We start from the raw sequence: 11,399 nt of genomic DNA on the forward strand, positions 1-11,399 counted from the left end.
TATATATATATATATATATATATATTACAGAACAAGCTGTAATGTAATCCTAAATACATCAAATCATAGCATAACGTATTACATTTCATGTTATATATGAACCAGCAGGTGAGTGGTGGTATTGCTCAATTAACTGTTCAACAGTTAATATAATAAAAAAACTTGGCAGCTCTGATATGCCCACCCTGTTTCAAGGAAACAGCTTTTTATTAAAGCCAAACATTCTCTTCCACCTATCTCATGCACAGGCTAACAGAAAATACTGAACATAAAATCGCTGCTCTTCAAAAACCATGGCCAAGGTGCTGATGTGAACGTCTTTATCAGGGGACATAGAAACATGGTGCATAGATTAATAACTAAGCTGGCGTCAGATGCTAACACAATGAAATGTCAATGATTCTCTCGAGAATGAGGGTGTTTGCCCAGTATGGTGATTTTCAACAAAAACTACAATCGTTTATAATGAAAAATATCATAGATAATGAGATATTAAGAAATAGATAGCCAGAAATAGAGCATACCAAGGTAGTCAATATAATACTCCAGACTACAATTCCACTCTACATCTTTACATGCCTTTCTCAAATTTTACACTTTTAATGAGGCCTAGGTGGAGTGAAAGAGGATTAATGGGGCAGCATCCTGCTCCCTAGGTATAGTAAACCTGAAAGCCACAGACATCATCACAGACCACAAAGGCTCTCAGCACGAACCCTATGGCCAGAAAAGCTCCCCACAGCAGCTGTTGCATACCACCTGCTGAATTCATATCAAGACTTCCTGAGAGTTGTCATAAAAATAATGTCACCTTTTTTTCCAAGATGACCTAAATCAGCCATGAAATGGCACTGCTTTTGAGACATGCCATACACAGTCCTTCTATAAAGAAATGTAAAGATGTATGAAAGTTTGTAAGCAGTTCAGCCTGACCACAGTTAGGTCAAAGATAAGATCGAGATATATCATTCTAGGAAAACCTTTATACTTCTTTTAAAAAGAACGGGGCTTATCAGTTGACAAGAAAATGAACCTGAAACTGAGACTTAAACTAAACTATTTCATATTTTATTTTTCTGCAAATAACATAAAAGCGCTAGCTCTCCATTTATCCTTTGTTTAAGGAGCAACCTGGCAGAGCAAAAATATTCTTTATAGGGAGACTGTTTTATTATGTGAGAGATCTGTAACCAAGACGCACTGTTTGAAGCCAAGGCAAGAAAAAATCAAATTGTACCCTAAACAGGGGCTACAAAAGCCATAATGAGACAAATACTGAAAACCGATGACAAGCAGAATAAAAAAGGGTAAACAGCATAGAGAATTACAAATCTGGCAAAATGCAAAAAAGTTGAAGAAGTTATACTTTTTCAGTCCTCTGTCGCTCAGTTTAGAAGACTAGCTTAATAACACTATAGGCTGTAGATTCACTGAGTAAAAATGAAAGGAAAAAAACAACTCATGCACTGTAAAGGGATTCATCAATGGCTTTAAATCCTACCGGTATGTAGCATACAGCCCTGTTGGATCTCTTTATGTTTGAAGAGTGAAAAGAGGAACACAAAAAGTAGCAAAGCATACATTTCTCCTCCATGTAAACATAAAAAGACCCTCTGGCCGGGCATTTAAAGCATCGACGGGAATGAGTCCTGCATTCTCTCGAGACAGTCACTTTGGAGGCCACAGAACTGTCTAAGATGGAGAGGACATTTTTGTAAAGAAGTGGGAACAAATAGAGCAATTTTGAACCTCTAAGAGTACAACTCCTTAAGGTATTGCTCTCCCACTTTATAGCTTCTTCACACTTTCTGGTGAATGTGGACAAATGAAATTGGAACTGTAGTTGTTTCATTCTGAAAAACTCACATGGAAAGAAAAAGACAATTAGAAAAATTTTATTGATACAATTACTTTAACTCTTTGGTGCTCAGACCTCTGCAGGAAACATGAATGCTGAATTTTGTTTGATATGCATGAACGGGAGTAAAGAACGGGGATGTTTGGTGAGATGGTGTGCTTGAGCTGTATGGAGAGATCCAGCGGACTGCGTGAGCTGATGCTATTGCTTCACTCAGGGACCTGGCAAGATGGAAGTCCAGATTGGACAAAAACCCAGGTTGTGAGAACCTGTCCATGATGAGCAAGCTTGAAGCAACAGTGGAGAGGAAAAACTCTTTATTGGGAAGAAACCTCTGACAGAACCATGCTCAACATGGCGATCTTCTGCCAGACCGGTTGAAATGAGACAGGGAACGCAGTAGGAGTCCCAGAATAATGACACTTTGATGAAACTTTAGCTACGATGGTGGAGGAGGGGCTGGAGGTGGGTCGAATTGGGGTCATCTAAATCGATGTCAGACATAGCACAACCACCACCTGCACTTTGGGTAGCAGACTGAGATGTGAATTGGAGACCTTTTATGATGAACTCTGGATGCTGATTGGGCTTTTGTGGAGGTGTAGTTCAAAGCTGATTAGCCTGTGTAGGAGGTGGATGAGGGTAAGTAGCCAAGGCTTCATTTCAAACTCTTTCTGTCACAATGCAATTGCTTACAGTATAGTAAAAATAAATTCAGCAGCCTGAGCAAAAAAATTGTCAAAGTTTAAATTAACCTATCGTGTGTAATCTCACCCTAAAGGAGATATTCCTATCAAATAAATGTTATTGAAGCAAAGTCAGATACTAAATCATGTTCTACTTATATTATATGCTCTCCAGTTTTACTGAGTATAAACCTGATTTGACAGAGACAAGTGAACCAGGAAAGGACATTTTTATTCTAACTGTTATATACCGGGACTATAACTCCAACAGTGCATTTTTCTTCAATGGCCTTAGGATTGGAAGAAAATGAAACACTCCTGTTCTGGAATTCTGGAATAACTTTGATACTGTGGTGATGTTTTTTATTCAAATACCCATGGAAACTTTTTAGTAGAGGTTGGGACTTGATGTAGTTATATTAGAAGAGACATGAGTTAACTTGAACTGTAGCATCTCTGCTTAAATATGACTTTTCTCATATTAATTAAAAACATGATAAATAGATTAGTCATAGTAGTTTATAATTTTATTATCATCCATTATCATCATAAAAGATGCTTATAAGCCAAAAATGAAAAAGCTGGGACTTTTTTTGTCAGATTTAGACAGAGGGAACAGATTACAGCAGGTTTTATTTCATCCCATATTGCCAGAATTGGCAATATGGGATGAAATAAATAGCCTGATGTTAGAACACAATCTGTTTATTAAGGATAGTACAACAGTGATAAATTGTAAGTTAATATAAAACACAAAGATTTAAGTACTAAATTTCAACCAGGAAAACATTTTTTCCTTCTGCATATAGTCTTTAATGATTACACGTGCACTCCATTTTCTATTTCATTTTTATTACAAGTACATGGTTTACAAAAGTTTTCAATGGGATGAGAACATTTGGACACTGAAACAATGAGAGATTTTTTTAAGGAACGTGTGGAAAAGAACAAGGATCTGTTTGCTTTCAGAGGAAGGAGTAGACACTGCTGTCAGCGACCAGCTTTCAAGCAAACGTTTGTGTTTTATTATTAGTTTTAGATCAATATCACTGGCGATATTCTGCTATAACATGTGAAGGGAAGAATAAAACAGTTAAGCTCAACTTTGATACACCTAAAACCTTTCAAATTTCAAGTTCTGCACGTTGGAATTGAGGCGGAGTTAACTCTGGTTGTTCGTCCTACTCCGTGCGCGCTCCCGACGAGGGGATACAAATTTTCGCAGAGATAACTACCTTGGCACGACACCGGTAGCTTCTAGCTTCGTCGCAGCATGTTGCTTTTGTAGGTGTTTCAACAGATTAGAGTTGCTGTTCTGGGCTGTAAATAGAATCTTTGATCCAAGGCATAAATTAAATTTAACCAAAATGTTCCTTTCTTTTTTCTCGACAAAAGTAAAGTAATGAGAATATCTCCAAGTGAAGAAACTCGACTTGGGCTCTGCAGCAGCCGCCATGATGACTAGTGTTGGTAAACACAAACACGCCCTCAGCATGTTTCCTTCCTGTCTCCCTCTCTCTAACACAGGAAGACAATACTTCACTACAGCTTTTAAGTCTCTAGCTGATCCCGAGACTATAAAATAACGCAGTAACGCATCATGTAGTAATGTTAACGGAGTTACTGAATTTAAAAACTAACGCGTTAGCGTACTAGTTAGTGAAAAAAATACCGCCGTTACAGCGTTACTTTGTAACACGTTAGTCCCAACACTGTATATATATTTATATATATATATATATATATATATATATATATATATATATATATATATATATATATATAGCCTAAATCATGGGAAAACTTCACCAGACACAGATCATTTGGATCCAATTGCCAGCTCAATCCCAAGGTTTAAATCCTATGGAAAATATGAGGAATGAGCTGAAGACAAGAAAGTATTAGATAGAACCCAAGATTGAGAGCAAAGAAGAATGGTCAACTCTCTTTTTCAAACTATGCATGCTACACATTTCTGACATATCATAGGACAATATTATCTGCTGACCTGTTGGTCAAAGGGGGTTGTTAAATGTATAAACAGTAGGGATGTAAATAAGTGGGTGATTTTATAGATCTAAAAGTCTTTCTATAGAATGGTTTTCTACTATTTTGAACTTTAATTGTAGCTGTGAATAAATGTGTTTGCTAAATGAGTAAATGTTGTAAATGTGGCTTTTATAATAAACTCAACTAACCTATTTTTGTCTTAAATTAGTTACCTGTTCTTGAAAAAAATGCTTCTTTCTTTTTTTAATTAGTGCCTTTATTCTGGCAAACAATTGAGCTGTCTGTTTTGAATCCTGCTTTGAAAGGTTTCAGGCTCATGGAAACCCAGAGGACAGCCCTAATTTCTAAAATAAATATTGAATCTTTAGATTATAATGTGATCATTATATCTTTGAGTGTCTCCTCCTATTTAAATCATACATTTCATGTTTTTCTCAGTGTATTCTGTTTCCCTATATGTAATAATTAGTGTTTTCTGTCAGACAAATGTCATGAAATGCAGTGAAACAACCCAAACCAATGGCTACCTAATGCAGTTGAGGGTGGAGAGTGTTCCTCTGTCATCCAACACCAGCCCCAAATAAGATTACAGTGCAGAAAATACCCAGCCTCTCAGACTGCTCTGCTTTATCTCCTGCTTTTCACCACTCAAATTGTCTGCACATGAAAGGAAAGCCAGTAGCGAATTTAGCTCTTTGCTGCTCTCAGTGTATTGAGGTTAAAAGTGTTCTTTCAGTCCAGCTTATTATAGAGAAGAATTGCAGCTTCTCCTTCGGATAGCTTTATCTGAGAATTTTTACCAGCATTCACAAAATTATGCAGAATTGCATATCTTGCTTACATGAAAGCAGGGACATTTTATTTTAAATACTAACTTACCTAAGTAGCCTTTAGCCAATCATAACATCTACGGGAATTATTTATGAAAATCTTCCCTTTCTTTTCATGTTTGTGTTTCTGCTAAGGATATACAAATCAAACGTGTCCTATAATGCTATTTTAGAACATGATATCAAAAGATTCTTTAAAAGAACTATAAATCAATGTGCATGTTCAAAGCTTACAGATGAAATATAAAAATAAGCTTAATCTTCAGCTACTCTGTAGTTTTTCAAACTAGTAAACAAAGGTGACAAAGAGAGAAGCACTTGTTAGTGACATTATAAAGCCTCGTCCTTCAGAATGAAATCACTTTGTTATAGAAAGAGTCAAGGCAGTGACTGAATAATCACAGTAGTACAGAAATGAGCAGCCATGCCTCTTCAAAATCAAGCTTGTGTTTTTGTCTTGCTCAACAGGACTTTCATAACATAAAAGCAACACAGGGGATATTTGCTGCAAATCAGTCAAAGGCAGAGAGCAAATAATAAGACAGAAAATAAGGAGGGAGTCATTAGTTTTGAAAGATGAGTGTGTGGATGAAATAAAATAAAGATAGACAGATCTAAAGGAATAAAGGTGAAACTCTGAATCCTAATCCGCTTCTAAGGTTGGCTCCAGCACGAATCAAAGTATCTGACGCAGCCTGGTTTATATTCAGCAGCGTCTTAAGTGGCTGGTCCATTTTGCAGCGATGTTTCTTTTTGAAGACCAGGTCCACATAAGGAAAAAAGAAAACTGGGTCAAACATGTAGACCTTGCTCTCTGTGGGAGAGGATGTTGAGGCCAGGCTTCATCTTCTTTTATGTCTGCTCGGTTAATTTAGAACCTGTCTGTATTTCAGCGTTGAAAGGTTAGGGACCTGTAATCAAACCTGATCTCCGTAAGCAGGAGGATGCATCAGGAAGCTGAACAATGTTCTGTATGCTCAGCTTACACGGAAACACAAGTTGATTTGTAGCTTATTATTCACTCGACTGAGTAATAACATGCAATCAAAATGTGCTGGCTCTATGGACATAAATTATCATCTTCTATCAGTGAAAACTACATAAATATTGAATAATTCATTTTAAAAGTTGTACTTTTTTTTCCTAAAGATTCTTTTATTTGCTTTATTATTTTGACTCCTCTGACCTATTCTATTACTCATAAATACTGAGACAGACTATTCATAATAGCAAAAATAAACACGTTAACACTGCTCTCTATTGATTGACAAAACTGACAGTTTGCCCAAGGCAGGCAGCACACAGAGTGTTAAATGTGCATTAGCGAGGAGATCATGCAGTTGCCTTGGTTCAGTCATTTATTCGTGCCAAAAAACATTCTCTTATTTTTAAACTCCCCTCCAAAGATGCCACACACTTGTTATTCAGCTTCCTTTCAAGATAATGAAAAAGTTACCTATTGATTCAGACCCCATTGTGACCTTCAGTTCAGTGCCTTAATTATGGCAGCTCTTCCCTGCGAACACATTTTTCAAAGCAGTTCGCCATGTTAAATTTGTGACATGGACAGTGCAGAAAACTATTGATTGGATGAACCTCAAGGTCTGCTAGTAATGAGAGTTGGCATCCAGAGCCGACAGTTATCCTGACAGCTGAGACAGAAAGGTTGATCTGTAGAATATGGAGTCAGTGTACAGTCGGTGCAGCATTATCAACAGAAACATGGTGGATGGAGGGGATTGAACCGTTGCCAGCTGCAACCAACAGCTTTTGGTTCAGCCACACTGTGTGGCAACAATGTTAGCAGCTGTAGAAGCAGTCCAGATAAAATAGAGTTCATTGAGGAGATCCTGCATAAGTTAAATTTGAACCTGTTCAAAAACTGATAAAAAAAAGGGTTAGAATTTTTGTCTGTTTGGATTCAAAGCTAAGAATGACTTTATGGCTGAAGCTAGAAATGACCACGTCTGCCATAAAGCCAAGAACCAATTGCCCTTTTTGAGATTTAATTTTCGTGGATGCCAGTCGTATTGGATTTTGCTACTGGAAATGTACACTACCTGCATGGGGCCCTGCAGCATTGTTTCCTTCCAACGCTGACAAGCTTAGGAAATGTAAGGAAGTTATGCAGGTCTCCTGAAGATAATGAAATATTCAGCACATGATGCCAACATTGCGGGGGATTTTTTTATTATTTTACCTCGCACAATACAAGCAAACCCTCATAAAATCTGTCGTTTTTCATTTTGCTAGCTCAGCTCATGCATGCAATGCAATGCTCTTATTAGACTTTGATCAACGCTTTAACCACCTTAGGGACATCTTTTTTTAATCTCATGTAACATATGTAATCAAATAACCACCTGAGTCCTGAAAGTGAAGAGGGAAGGTTGTTTTGTTTCTGCAAACTGTTTTAATGCAGATTTTTTTTCCCCCTGCTATGTTTTCTGTCATAGCTGCCAATTTCAAAGCATCCTCGGCCTCATGTCACTCGGAGTTCCTTTAAAGCCATGGGAGGCTTAATAGGAGGTGTAATATTTTATTAATAGGAAAGTATTTCACTTTCCAGACAGTTTTTTTTTTGGTCCTGTGTCTAAAAAAGCTGTTAGCAGATGTTCAAGTACTAGACCATGATGTGAGTTAACATGGTAAGGGAAGCAAAGTTCAGTTTGTATAGATCTAAAGATGCAATTATGTCTTTGCCTTATAGTTAACAGATCATATATCACCATTGAATGCCCTGTGACTGTACTTAAACCTGGTGACTAGGACTGCCTGCCTGAACAAAAGGGCTTATCAGAGAAATATCTATTTTTTTTCCTTTGGCCATCCACTAAAATAAGACAATAACTTCCTCGCTCTGGTTTCTGTAATTATAGAGTTTTATTGAACTCATTATTACTCATTTCTGTGCTGTAGCATGTAGCAGGCCCAACATTTAAAAGCAGTGGAAATCTTAAAAATATATGTCAGAGCTTCCAAATTTCTGAGATTAGCTTACTGCAACCTATCCATGGCACTTCTTGCTCCAGGAAAAGTACAAAAATTGTAGGCTGCAGTTTTTGATCAGGCCTTGCTTTAAAAGTAGATGGAAGACTTGTCATGAAAGAGAAGATGGATAGCCAATTTCTATGAAAGCAGCCAGCTGATTGAATAACAAAACATGGACCAATAACAAAATCAAATTTGATTGTTATACATTGCAAAACGTGGTAAATGATGCGGTAAACAACTTCTATTTGAGTTTAGTTAGTAGAGGTTTTACATAATTGTTTGAATGCAAAAAAGGCAATTCAATATTTTGCTGTAGCCTCAGGTTTTCATTCATTGCTTCCCTGATTTATCATCGAATAGCAAATATTTCGCCTTACTAGAACATGGTTGAGTTGGATTTTTATCATTCCCAAAGCTCTGTTCCAACTTCGAGGATAAATAGAAACCTAATATTTGAAGGGCTTCTTAGGAGTTTACTTGATTGAGCTACAAGGCATTATGTGTGCACACTATATATCTATTACAGACAAGTGTTAAAGAATCTCTTAGTCGAATCTGGAAAATTAAATAAAAGGGAGTCTTTAGACCTGGAGATTATAATTTTGTGAGTTTGAATAGTGACTATTTTCTCTCTGCCTCTCTTTTACCATCCATTTATTTGGGCTTTAATTTTTTATTCTTTTCTTCCCACAATTCACCAGTCCATTCATCTTTGTGTTTATTGATTTATAAATTGATTTAGCCCACCCCACTGCTATTCATCTTTACATGAATCCACTCACTATTCATCCATTCTCACATGAACCACCCTGCTTCCACCTGTCTACATCAAGGCAGTCTCCATCAATTAAGGAAGCCATTGGGCCATCACTCCTATCAATATCCTAAATCAAGTCATTTCTTACATCTTTCCTACACCTATCGTAACCATCAAAACATAATTTGCTATAAAAACCAAAGATTTATACAGCTAATTAGCCAAGGTCTGTCACATACAAATGAAACGTTAATATGCAGATTGCGTTATGACTTGGACTTTTTATATATAAACCCTTTGAATACCTTGTGACCTGCTGACCAAAACAACATATGTGACAGCCTTGGAAAAATCCTACCAATTAAATCTTTCTTTCGAGGCCAAACATATTACTTGTCCAGTGATGCATGCTTCCTGCGTCACCTGCCTTTCATCCGATGGGAACTAATGTTTGTTCCTATGGTAACACACATTGGTGTAGGAACTAATGCATTTTGAAATTTGCATCAGATAAGGAAGATTTAGCGATAGCATTAGTGGTGCCGTCTCAGACACGTACGCAGGGCACTGAGTAATGGGGGTGAAGTCAGGCTGAATGGTTTAGCTTTCAGTGGTGTGCAAAGTAAATGAGGCTGGTTTTTCAAAACCAAACAGTGAGCATTTCCCCTCATTTGCCTCAAATCCTTTTAACCTGGGCCTCTGACCGACGTTAGCAAACAACATAAATGTTTTACAGCTGGATAAGCAAAATCAATTTACATAGCTGTTGAGAGGTTTAAGCTTGTGACTCATTGTGATAAAGTGGTGCACGAGTTAAAGCTACTATTTGTGGAGGTATGAAGATCATTAAACGCTACTGTAAAGACTGTCAAAAATGTAGTAGAAAATCAGGGTAAAGCAGTGACATGAGGGCTGTTAAATTGTAAGATAAAAAGACAGAACAAAATGTGTAAAAATGTGACATGAGGCAGAATAAAGGGTTGTCTCCTATAGCTCAGATTTTTCTTGGAAAATACTTCCCCTTTAGCTAATCACGCCGGAATTTTCTTGTTTGAAAGCTCCTTTTCATTTTACTGTTCGAGTAACCACTCTTGACAGACAAGAGATGGAAAGAATGAGTTAACTGGCCAAGACAACAACTGGTTGGAATGCATTTAGGGCACAGGGCCTCAGAGGAATAGCTGCCAAAGCTGGCAGCAGACAAACTGCTGACTGAGTCAGAGCTCCTAAAGCTGAGGTGTAACAAGACAGGAAACACCCAGTGGTGCTATCCTCTTCCATTTGCATATTTATGCATGAGAACTGATTCAGTGTGACACAACTGAACATATAGGCTATTACAGCTCCAGAGGGTTTGTATTGTGTCAAAATGTGATTTAACAGAGCTAAGTGTTAAATCTGATGGTCACAGAAACACTAAATCTGCATGACTGACTTCTTCTCAGACAATATGAGCATAATGGAGCTTAGCGGAAGTGTAACTTAAGAAACTCATTTGCTCTCCTGCATCCTCCTGCGACACACCCAATCAGCTTTGAACCACACCTCCATTAAAGCCAATCGGCATCCAAAGTTCATCTTAAAAGGCCTCCGATCCACCTGTCTGCTCCTGTGCGCAGGCAGTGGATGCGCTGTGTGACTTCATTGAAATGACACTGTTTCAGCCCACCTCTAGCCTCTCCTCCACCATTGTAGCTAAAGCTTCATCAGCGTGTCATTCCTCCCGGACTCTTACTGCGTTCCCTGTCTCATGTTAACCGTTCCGGCAGAAGACCGCCATGTTAAGCCTGGTTCTCCCAGAGGTTTCTTTCCAATGGGGTGTTTTTCCTCTCCACTTTCGCTTCATGCTTGCTCATCATGGACTGGTTCTCTCAACCTGTATTATCCAATTGGACTTCTATTTTCCAGGTCCCAGAGTGAAGCATCTAATATCAGCTCATGCAATTCATTGGATCTCCCCATAAAGCACAGCATACTGTCTTGCTAACCAGCAGTCTACAGACTGACCAACTTCATCTATCTCCAGTTTCAGGCCTGGGGGGGAAACAGCCCTGTTCTTTGCTCATTCATTCTATCAAAATTAAGAGCTTTGTTTCCTGCTGAGGTTTGAGCGCCAAAGACAAAGTAATTGTATTAATACATTTCTTTTAATTGTCTTTTCTCTTCATGTGAGTTTTTTTCAGATTGAACAGTAATTATGAAATGAAAGGCATGGCTTTGTCATTCAGAGGGAATGTATTTACCTTTAGTCCTTTAATTTTATT

This window comes from Cyprinodon variegatus, unplaced genomic scaffold (genome assembly GCF_000732505.1).
Source record: "Cyprinodon variegatus isolate N-32 unplaced genomic scaffold, C_variegatus-1.0 Scaffold185, whole genome shotgun sequence".
In the NCBI taxonomy this organism is placed as follows: Eukaryota; Metazoa; Chordata; class Actinopteri; order Cyprinodontiformes; family Cyprinodontidae; genus Cyprinodon; species Cyprinodon variegatus.